Below are 12189 nucleotides of genomic sequence, written 5' to 3'. Positions count from 1 at the left end.
TACAGTTATAAAAGTCAAACCATTTCGATGAAAGTAACCACATCTGTTAAGTGCTTCCAATAGTACTGAGAATTTTGGGGGGTACTTTGGAGGTATTGTTTAATCCTCACACTAATCCAATGATTAAGTTATTCTGGTTTGCAGCCAAATAAATCTAAGGCTCCAAGAGATTAAATAATTTGGCCAAGGTCATGTAGTAAGTGGCAGCAACGTTATTCAAAAACTAGTCTAAAATTCCAAGCCTCATGCTTTTAATCAATCTACTATACCACTCTAATAGGGTTATTTTAAAATACACATTGCTTCCTGAAAATGGTACATAATTTACCCCAACAGTTAACATTGTAATAAATGTTTAGGAACAACTAACCATAAAAGGATGAGATATTGTATGTCTTACTGGTGTGGTTGTAGGTAAAAATGCATGATGGCAGAAAGAAATAGGAGTGTGTGTGTGTGTGTGTGTGTATTCACAGGCACACTCACTTGCCTCCACTTCTGAACATCTGTTTTTCACTTGATCTTAGCCAAAAGGCCAAGAAGTGATGAACATCTGTTTTTCAATTGCAACATAATTATAATATTTTAAGGCAATTACAACAAATCCTGTGACCCAGGGTAAAAATGGTCCAGGCTAGTAGTACTTGGTAATTTTGGCTTAACAACCAAGAAACCTTCCAGATAACTGAAGAACTGTTTTTCCCCACTTTGCTTAAAGATTATTTACACTCCAGAGAGGTAGAGAGCTACATTCCCATTCCTGAAATAAAACACAAGGAGTAAGTACCCTAGGGTTTGTTAAATTGTTTGACAGTGACCCTCATGTAATGAATATATCTCTGTAACAATGCATGCATTGTTAGTCTTATGAAAAGGTTTTAAATATGATTGAATCCTAGAGAGATTAAAAAACATAAAAACACAAAACTTTCTCAGACCTTTAAGCTTAACATTTGTAGACAAAGAAGACTAAACATATGTTTGTGTCTTGCTCATATAAAATCCAATCAATCCTTGGGAGAATTACTCTGTACAGGCATTGAAGGACTCAGACTGACGGACATCTTCACTTTCAACATGAGACTCTCAAAGTCACCTTGAGCATTGAAATCCAGCTGAAAGTTGAGAGAAGACAGAAAATTGAGGTTCACATAGGAGATTTCTATGGGTGATGTTTGAAAGTGGGGTACATCTTTTCCACATACATTTTACTAGCCACAGTTGAGCTGCTTAGCTCTACTTAGATGCAAGAGAGGTCGGGAAATACAGCTTCTTTCTGGGCAGAAGCCTCAAAACAAACTCTCTGAATTAAGTAAGTACTACTAGTAAAGAACATTGGCTTCAGTGAAGTCACATACTTTAATAAATAAACTAAGGGAGGCCGGGCATGGTGGTTCTAGCCTGTAATCCCAGCACTTCGGGAGGCCGAGGTAGGTGGATCACTTGAGGTCCAGAGTTTGAGAACAGCCTGGCCAATATGGTGAAACCCTGTCTCTACTGAAAATACAAAAATTAGCTGGGCATGGTGGCACATACCTGTAATACCAGCTACTTGGGAGGCTGAGGCGAGAATCACTTGAACCCAGGAGGTGGAGGTTGCAGCGAGGCGAGATTGCACCACTGCACTCCAGCCTGGGCGATAGAGCCAGACTCTGCTTCAAAATAAATAAATGCATGCATGCATTTATGTATGTATGTATGTAAAATAAATAAGAAACCAAGGGATAGAATGCACAGAAAACCTTTAAGTCTGTAAGTGGCATGTAATCCTTTCTGATATTTTCATTCCATATTTATGGAATTAGTAGTATACAGGGAGATATTTTCTAGAATTAAAATGCAGGAAATCATATTTGCTAAAAGTTGTACCTGAAATGTTGTTAAAATGTTAACTATTACAGAAAAAAAAGTCCCATTACATCTGAGTAATATTCTGTGTTTTAAAATAGCCCATGGAAAGAAGTACTGTGTATGAATTAAGAGCACATACCTTGGGGTCAACCAATCTGTAATGTTTCTGTAAAGGAATACAAGAAATGACATATTAAGGGAGGGAAACTATTTCAAAGCATACTCAGGATAATGGCCATTAAAATCTATACCTCAGGAAAGATCCTGGAGCTACTGTAAACTTTGCTGAAATTATCAGGCCAATAGTCAGGGCAACAAAGGCTCACAGTGTACTAAAGACCTTAACAAAAGATACTACACACAAAGCATAGAACATTAGTCTCATCTTAGACAAACATAGCACAACTGACCTTGGAGCGTCTAGTTCTGCTGCACTTACTGGAGACAACATCCTAAGCTAAAACCATTATTCAAACAGCTTTGAAAATAGAAATGTTGTGAGAAATACAATGTCTACATTTCCTTCTTGTTTCTCTTATTCTATTGGGTGACTCACACATATTTATAGTCCCAGGCTTGTGGTTTGTAAGTGTGTGTGTGTGTGCATGCGCATGTGCAGGCTTGCTTTGTGCACATACAATCCTCCTAGGCTATATCTGTGTGGTGCCTTAGCTGCTAGACAAAATAATGTCCCTTTAAGTTGACACTTCAGGACTAGAGCTACCAGATGCTCAAAAGAAACATCTGTTCCCGAAGGCCACAGGAGACAACAATGAAAGAAAAATTGGCTAATTTACAAGACAAAGTAAATACAACAAAGTGCAAATATAGATCAACTGTTCTGTTTCAAACTTGGCTGGCACATAAGGGGAAATAATAAAATAACATTTCCTATTATGCCACAAAGATTTGTTTTTGTTTTAGAGGTGTGATATTGGGCAAGACATCATTTTTGTCAATTGTACAGTGTATGTGGTAAGTTATAGGGAAGGGACAATGAAGACAAATCTCACTTAAATCCCAATTTTATCCCCGTTCATCCATCCAAGACCACAGTGGTAAAATCAACAACCCTTACTCTTTGGCCATAATGATGGTCGAGTTGCCTGCACTTGAAGACAACTGAAGCTAATGCAGAAAAGGCAATGTGAGTTGAGGCCACAGGCCGCATCAAGCCCAAGAACCAGCATGAGTAGATGGGCGAGAAAGAGGAAGCCAGGGAAGCAAAGCAACCATCGCTAAATTGAAAGCTCAACCTTCATGGTGGAATATTCTGTGGTTGGGCTGTTCAGAGGGGAAGGGAAGCAGAAGGACAGCAAAAGGTTAGAAGGTGCAAAGCCTGTAAGTTCTAAATGCCAGGGAGTGAGTATCCTTTGAGTCCAGATAGGGCTTCCTGAAACTTCTTGGTCCAAAGAGCCTTCCAGTTGTGCTGGTGATGCAGTGCCTTTCCAGATGGCTCCTTGGTGACTGTCCTCAGCAGTTGGGCTCCTGCTGCCTTGCCTGCTGTGCACCGAAGCCCTGGCTCTTGGCCACCTCAGTGACCTTGCCTTACCTATAACCCTAAGCTGGCCCTCCTTGTATTCCTGTCCTACTGCCTGCTTCCCCCACACCCTGCCATGCTCAACTTCTGCTTACCCTCCCTTTTCTTTCACCTTGGGTCTTCCTGCAATGACCCTGGTTATTTTAATACTAAGAAGTGGCAGTTACTCCACTCCTATGTATTTTCTTTTTTCCAAAAATCTTGTTCCAAGCCCAACAGGTTGTTGTCTTCCATTGTTCTCCCAACCTCCTCATGCTCCTGTCAGTCTCCTAGGGATCGTGGCAGGTCCTTATTTCTTTTAGGTATTCATTTTTCAAAAATCTTAATCCTAACATCCAAATATCTACCTTCAGGCCTCTAATCTCCTCCACCATTTTTTCCTTAGAATCTATCGTACAAAAAGCTCCTGGTGGTCTACCTGCTGGCTTGAAGTTCCAGAAATCCTGAGATGGTTGTGGGTATGGAAAATACCACCCCACTTCTCTCTTCTTTCTCTCTCCTTTCTCCTCTACCCACCCCCTCCACATACTAATATAAACACATCAGTGTTTTCCCGATTTTTAACCAAAGGACACTAAAAAATAATGTGCTAATTAAATCTCATTAGTTTAATTTTATTCTCTGAAAACTGTATGTTCCTGTGTGGAAAAACATATTGAAATGATAAAGGACAAGGAGATTATCCTGGATCCTTTGTAGACTCACACAAAGAGAAACTAATAATCATCCTTAGTAGTGAATACACAGATTTTTCAGTGTCTGGGCCCGATATTCAGGATCAATTAATTCGTCTCTTTGAAGGAATACACTTGTCAGTGTGTGCCCCAGGTCTCATTTTTCAGACTCTTGTGTCTCTTGTGCAAACTTCTGGGGCAGTGTCAGTGTCAGTGAAGGCAGGGTATTCCCACTTAGCAACAAGAATGGACCCGAGATCCTGCACTCATTGCAAACAGGTTTATCTCTGTTTGTGTAGCGCAGAGGCTAGTCTCATTGGCACCCTCCAAAAATCTTAGAGTAGTCATCTAAAGTCAGTAAAAGCAAAGGTGAAAAAGATCTTTCTTCTTGAGATCCAACAGGGTTGTAGGATATGAACTATAATGTCCCAAACACATGCTCTTAAAGACCAGATAATAAATGTATAGTTATATTTAGAACCAATCCGAGAAACAACATCCCATCTAATTTTACCTGCACCTGAATCTCCCTTGAGTATAGTCTGTAGACTCTTGGAGAAGACAAGAGATCAGCCTGACTCATGGACTCTCAGGAGATACTGGTGATGATATGATGCGGATCAATGTTATGAGAACAGGCCATATTTTTTAAAAAAAACTTAACCAGCATCACCCAAGAAGCCTTGAATATAAAGATGAGTAATATAAGATTCTTTCTCTCAAAGGTTACCTACTGCAATGGTTCTCAAATGTTAACATTCATGGGAATCAAATGGAAAGTTATTTAGAATATGGATTATGCCCTTCATTCTGCATTCTAATTCAATGGGTCCCTGGGAAATTTAGGATGCCACATTTTTAATAAAAGTCCCTGTGTGAGTCAGTCAAAAAATCACCCTCTGACAAGTACTGATCTAATGAGAAGGACCTAAAATTGAAGGAGAAATGATAATGAACACAGCAAAAATAAATTAGTCCTGTCCAGAGGATGTCCTTTATCTGTCCCACACATACATGACATATATTCTTCAGCTCATATTCAGAAGATGGTAATCAGGCATACAGTTTACACATTTGTCTCTCATTTGTACCTGCTGAATGGATGGCATGCTTGTGCATGCAACTATTGAGTTCAGCTCAGGGATTCCTAATTGAAAATGCACAACTCAGAGCAAGAAACAGCCTAACAATGTAGAAAGGGCCACTAGCCATATTTATTACTTTCTTTTCTAACTATGTTTTTTTCCTGGCAAAAAAGAGGCAGTAACATCTCAGGTATCTGTGGTTGCCATAGGGACAGAAGTTGTGATTTACTGTAGAACATTACTGCAAATAGCAATGAAATAGCAATTCCACAGAGGTCTGAGGCACAGATTCACTGAAGCTACAATCAAACCAGACAGCTGCTCAATCCATTCAATAAGAATTTTGCAGTTGCCATTGTAAGGTAAGTGGGAGAATGGTGAAATCCAGCCAAGTGTTTCCCTCTTGCTTACACATCTTCAAATGCCCCAAGGTCCTTTGCCCAGAGCTTTTGAGCTGCTTTGCCAGGTACTCTGGGCAATAGAAGGGGTAGACAATAGACAAAAAGGATATTTTTTTTTATCCAGTGACCCAAAAGTCAATATTCAGAACCACAAAGAGATTCTAAAATCTGATGCCTTATGATCCATCAGAAAGATAATAGGATTTTATATTGAAAAGAAACCTGGAGTTTTCTGCACAAGTTAACTATGAGGCAACTTCTGACTTCCTAAAAGGTATAACTCAGTTACTGCTTAACAGATGGACATGATGTGAAAATATATTTCTATGTACACACACACACACACACACACACAGTTGTTTTAAGTGGAGTACATTTCACTAGCAATGGCATCTCCTCTTTCTCTTCCCTATGCATTTATTTCTGGAATGCAGTGCTCTGGAATGGTGACTGACCATCCTGCTGTCTTGGGGAAGACATCCAGCATGTCTCATGTCTTCTCCCTCATTTTCAGCAACAGATGCCTACAGCCCTGCTTCCTTTGTCTTTTAAGTTTCGTTTTTAGTATTTTTGTCTTCACTTTGTCTTTAAACCTGATCTTCATCTATTAACTATCTCACAACACTTTCTGTTACAATTGTGTGTGTGTGCATGCACAAAGTTTGGCAGCAGAGTGGTGGTGGTGTTCTGAACCCTGTATTTTAGACTTTACCTAAATATTTAATTTTTCTTTTTAATTAAAAAGTATTAGCTGGGCGTGGTGGCTCATGCCTGTAATCCCAGCACTTTGGGAGGCCAAGGCGGGCGGATCACAAGGTCAGGAGATCGAGACCATCCTGGCTGACACGGCGAAACCCTGTCTCTACTAAAAATACAAAAAAATTAGCCAGATGTGGTGGCGGGAGCCTGTAGTCCCAGCTACTCGGGAGGCTGAGGCAGGAGAATGGCCTGAACCTGGGAGGCGGAGCTTGCAGTGGGTCGAGATCGTGCCACTGCACTCCAGCCTGGTGACAGAGCAAGACTCTGTCTCAAAAAAAAAAAAATTATTAGTAGCCAATTTGGTGTCTACTCCCAAGTGACGGAATGTGGAACATGCAAAATAACACAAATTATGGTCTCTATCCATAAGGAACATAAAGTTTAGTGAGACTCTGGGAAAAAAAATATTAATGTATGAGATAGTGTGGACCACACAGGAAAAAATTAAGTGCTACATTGCCTTTTATAAGAATGTTGTTCAGTGGTGTTGCGATGACTCAATTTAAGCTAAGTGCCTTTGAAATGATGTGGCGTGATACATGCCTCAGAATGTGCACTCCCTAAAAGCCCTCACATGGAACAGGAGAAAGAAGGACTCTAAGAGGCCCGTGTTTGATCTTTGATGGGCTGGGTGAGCCATTCGTTTGTACACATATGTCCTTTTCTTTTATCAAGAAAGACAACCATTTCCTCTGGAACTCAGGCAAAGAAAGAGTAATTTGCCCCGATTCTGAAAGTGAATCTATCATAGCTGCTCTGAACTTACTGGGAAGCTGTTATGTTAGTTACCAGTATATCCTATTCTTAATTAGTATTGTAGCTTTTTCTTTTAAAAACATCTTTATATTTGTTTTCTTTCAACATAGGGATACAGAGTTGAGTTAATCAGCGCATGACGCCATGCTGATTAATTTACAGTATATCAGTGCTGTCATCATTGGTCCTCTAAAATTTATGTTACTGTTTTTCTCTTTCATCCCTGGTCACCATTACAATTACCCTTCTCTCCCCATGCACCTCTCCAAACATTAGGAGTTACTGTCATTTGTTTAATGTTTCCTTGTCCCATGTGAGTTTAATAAACATTCTTGCATAAATTTATATCCATGAAGAACATATACAGTTGTTTTGTGAGGTGATAAGTGTAATGGTTAAGAGTGTGGGTGCTGGATCCACCTGCCTGGATGATACCCCAGCTCCATGATAGGCACATGTCTTTGGGGCTTATTAGTTAATATATCTGTGCCTCAGAATCTTCATCTGGACAAGGATAGTAATAGTACCCATCTCAATGGGTGTTTGAGTGGATTAAAATGCATATTAAGTACTAGAACAGTGTCTAGCACATGCTAAGCAGTACATTCATAGCTATTATGAGGTATATTTATACCTTTTGTGCCATTTGCACAAATGGCATTGACTTATAGAGCTCAATGGGTCACCACTGCTTATACTTTTGCCCAAATAGCCCAGATCTTGAGAAATTTTATCTTTCACAAATGCAGATGTGCAAAAAAACTCTTCATTTATTGAGGAAGTTTCAACATTATGTACACACACAATGCTTACACACAAAGTCAACTTTGTGATAATGCACTTTTTGTGGAGTCAAATTTCTAATGTTCAAGGCAGCAGAAGAAAAGTCTGTCCCAGCTCTCAGAACCAATTTGCCTTGTGTATTTGTCCTCTCTGGGCACCAGGCCAGTTGGATGGTGCCTGCCAGCATTGATGGCAGATCTTCTCCACCTAGTCCTAGTTGGACTCACACACTAATCTCCCCTAGAAACACCCTCACAGACACACCCAAAATAATGCTTTACCAGGTGTCTAGGTATTTCTTAATCCAGTCCAGTCAACATCTAAAGTTAAGTCCACAAGTTTACCCCTTGTCAGCTTGGCATCCATATGCTCCTCTTCAAACCATATTTAATTTCCAAATAAAGACAATAATAAGATAATAGTTCCATTTAACATGATGCAACTATCCTGTGCACAACCCAAAATGCACTAATCACTTCCCCCAGAATTCAGCTTTCAGAATGTCAACATTTGGAATTTTGATTTTCAGGATTTTAGACATTTTGGGGTAACATTTTGATTCCCTTCACTATTATGGCAAATAAAGGCTTAGTTATTATCATACACATTCCTCCCTCCATCCCTGCTTTTCTTCTTTCATCACACAATACAGTTATATTGTTCATAGCTGAGCTGCATAGAATGCTATGGTTGTATCCCTTTATTACATGTTTTTGGTTGTGTTTAACACTTGCCTCATTTTCTCATTTGCTATTTATCAGGAATGTCAAATTCCTTTCAATATTAAACACATTATCAGATAATCTGGCAATGTTAATTTTTTTTTTTTTTTTACCTAAGTGTAATTTAGGATTCACTGCTCTAGGCCTGGTGCATAAGGACATTACTTTTTTAACCAATTTCTTAGGGATTCCCTTATATTTTTCTCCTGTGAAGCTATTTCCTGTTTCTATTGACTTCCTTTATTCTGGTTTACTCTTTTACTCTGTGGAGCACATCTTCCAGCAGCTTCTTGACAAAGAGTCTATAGAAGGAGGATTTGTGACACTTTGTTTGGCTGAAAATATCTTCTTTTCTTTCACATTTGATTGACAGATTTCATGGGACATAATTCTACCTTTGAAATCATTTTACCTTAGAATGCAGAAATCAAGCCTTCTTTATATTCTAGCTTCCAGTGTTGCTGTTAAGCCATCTTCCCTAGGTTGTTTTACCTACCCCTCCATAAGAGGGGAAAGAGGTGCACCTGCTGGTACCTTCTCTATGCCCCAAACAACCCTGGCAGATCCTAATGTTTCTTTGTATCTGAGGGTGGGACACAGGCTGACAGGACTCATTTCCTGCCTCACCACATTGCAGAATGGCCCAGCCAGGCCAATGTCAGTTAAAGAAAAGAAAATTCTTAGGCAGCATTTCTGGGCTCTCCCTGGTCCATAGCACTTAGCGCTCCTCTCCAGGATGCTTTTTCCCCAGGACCTGAGAACCCTCATCTCTGGGGTCCATCAAACACTCTCCAATTCTGAGAGGCAGCCAATTTGGGTTTAGGGTGGACACAGCAACTTGTAACAATATGCTATCTGATCAGAAACCCCAGGGGTTTCTTTTTATAGTGTAGGCAAATGTTCTTCAAACATATGCCAAAACACAGCATTTATTAGTTTCATTTTAATAAACGATTGTTGGAATAGAACGTATATATTGTTAATCTGTTTTCCAGTGATCCTCTGTCATTAAATGGCATCTCCATTCATCCAGATGCTAGTCTGAAATCTGAGAATCAGTCTTGGTTCTTCCCTTTCCTCATCTCATATATTCAATCCATCATCAACTCTTAGAGACTTTTTTCTTCAAAATACATGTTAAACCTGTCTACTTTTCTTTATGTCCCCCACTGGCATTGTGGTCCACATCTTTTATTTCTTACGTGGACTACTGCAGTGGCCCTAAATGGTCCCGCTTCCAATTTTGCTCCCATTCTAATCCATTCTCCACACAGAAGCCAGACTTAGCTTTCTTCAAACGCCTCACCATGGTGTCTATGGCTTAGCATAATCAGCTTCTGGCCTTTTCTTCCCAATATTCAGAAATGCTATTCTCTCTCCATCTCCCACTAAATGTCAGTGCCTGAAGTACACCCGTTCTTCCCTACGTCTCTGTTTTTTTGTGTGTAAAATTCTCTTTTCCTTACTAGCTATTGCATACCCTTTGAATGTCAACTTGAATAATACTTCAGAGGTTTTTCCAGACCACTCATTCTAAAGCGAGTCCTCTCTAACATAAATTTCTCTTAGAGTCATTTTCTTTTCATTTACCCAAATGGTAGTCATATTGGTATTTATTTGTTTACTTAGTGTCTATCTCCCTAAGTGGATTGCAGACACCATAAGGCAGGTGCCAAGTCGGTTTTGCCCACCACTGTGTTTCTATTCAAGGAAATTGCCTGGGACATAGTGAGTATATGTGAACTCAGTAACAAGGGGACAAGCTAGGAGTGTATTCCTCTGTAGATCTGGCTAAGTTTTGGACTGGGTATACTGGTGTTTTCTGCCATCTTTAGGGTCAGTTTTGCAGTGGATTAAAAAAGAGAGGATGAAGAACAAGGGGAAATGGCTTTAAATGTGTGTTGATTTGTTATGTGTATGTATGCTGAGTTTTGTAGAAGAGCAAATCAGAAATTGGGAAATAGGATACTTTAGTGGTAATATAGTTTAATACCATGTATTAGTGGTTTCCTGAAATGTGCAATGATTTATTCATTCTCCAAGCGTCTACTGTGCATAGGTCTCTGAACTAGGTGCTATAACTTAGAAAATTTAGACCCACAGTCTAATTTCAAAGAACCTTCAGTTAAACATGTGGTTGTGTGTTTGGAGAAAACAAAATGATATAGGTAGTTATAGTACGAAGCACAGTAGTTTAAGTACTGCCACAGAGCTTAGCATTGGGCCAATGGCTGTGGTGACACTTCACTAAGGCTTGAGGACACAGATGGCAGCTTAGCATCAGGCATGTGCAGGATTTTGACAGGCAGTGTTTGGTCTCCCTGCCCTTTAAATACTATGAGCAATACTGTAGAATGGATTAATTTCTGTGGTCAAAATGAGTTTAACAGGATTGCCTCTCCGTGGATCTTGAGTTTGCAAATAAAAATCTATGCTGTTAAAAATGCCATACAAGGTAAAATTTTCGTATATTTACTATGAGAGTGAAAAAAGCTATTTTGGTGTTAATTAACTGAACTTTTGTGATTAGCCTGAAAGAAATTAAAATTCGTCTGAATCATAACTTCTCTTTACAGAGCCGTTATGAATTTTACAAAATTTTCAATACTCCCCCTGCCTTTTTAAGCAAATGCAGTCTATGAATTTTAAGATAAAATCTAGAAATCAAGTAATTCATCTACCAAAATATTTTTGTTTACGTGAACACAGTCATCCTTCTATGTAGGACACAATTTGATACAATTTGAACATAATTCTTATTTTCTTTTATGATCTTACTTGGATTGTATGATAGGCAGCACAGCTGATTGCTTTTGAGCATTTTAATGCGAGAGGGAATCACCCCCCATCTCGCGAGGCAATGTACTGTAAATAGCCAGGCAGTGTTCTTACGCGTGCAAGTCACATAGTGGATTGTAAATGTTACAGCCTTTATTTAAAGGTGAAATGATGAAAGCAAAGTGACCACTAAGGATTTAATAACTTGTAGGGATCCAATTTTCTGTTGCATAACCTCCTTTTCCTTAGGAAACATTTAGTAGTGTGCAATTTGCAGTGGCAAATCAGATAGGAGGACAAAAATTTTAAAACGGCACACGAGCTACGTAAATAAAAAAGGAAACTGCACGTGGGATTCTCTGTTCTACAGAAGGGTAATGGGGTGTGCTAAGGAGCAAAGGAGCTTACTAAGGAGTGATCAGTCTTATTCTACCTGGACTTAGGTAGCTGTATGCAGACCAGTGAGAGAGAGCCATCAATTTCATAGTAGTTAATTCAGGAAAACTAAACCCTGATGCACTGAAAGTTGGAGTAGAAAAATAAATGTAATCAAATCAGAAGGTAAAGGAAGATAGGTCCTGTGATAAGAAATTAAACATTGCTACATAGTATACATTTTAAAAATCTTAGTTAAAATAACAGTCATTTAAAAAAGAATCACTTTGAACCTGGGAGGCAGAGGTTGCAGTGAGCTGAGATTGCATCACTGCACTCCAGCCGGGGCGACAGAGCAAAACTCCATCTAGAAAACAAACAAACAAACAACAGAAAGGTTATTGGAATAGGGGTCACATATTTAAGGCAAACCTATAAATGTTTACTCCACGTCTAAGATATTTT

At 39.2% G+C, this 12189-nt stretch overlaps 1 long non-coding RNA gene across 1 annotated transcript in view; it reads left to right on the top strand.

Moving 5' to 3' along the window:
* Positions 1-12189, top strand: part of LOC134728801 (uncharacterized) — a 303662-nt gene that overhangs the window by 34120 nt on the left and 257353 nt on the right. The gene's annotated exons all lie outside the window — the stretch shown is intronic.

Source organism: Pan paniscus, chromosome 14, assembly GCF_029289425.2.
Source record: "Pan paniscus chromosome 14, NHGRI_mPanPan1-v2.0_pri, whole genome shotgun sequence".
Lineage (NCBI taxonomy): Eukaryota > Metazoa > Chordata > Mammalia > Primates > Hominidae > Pan > Pan paniscus.
This window is presented reverse-complemented; position numbering and strand designations above follow the sequence as displayed.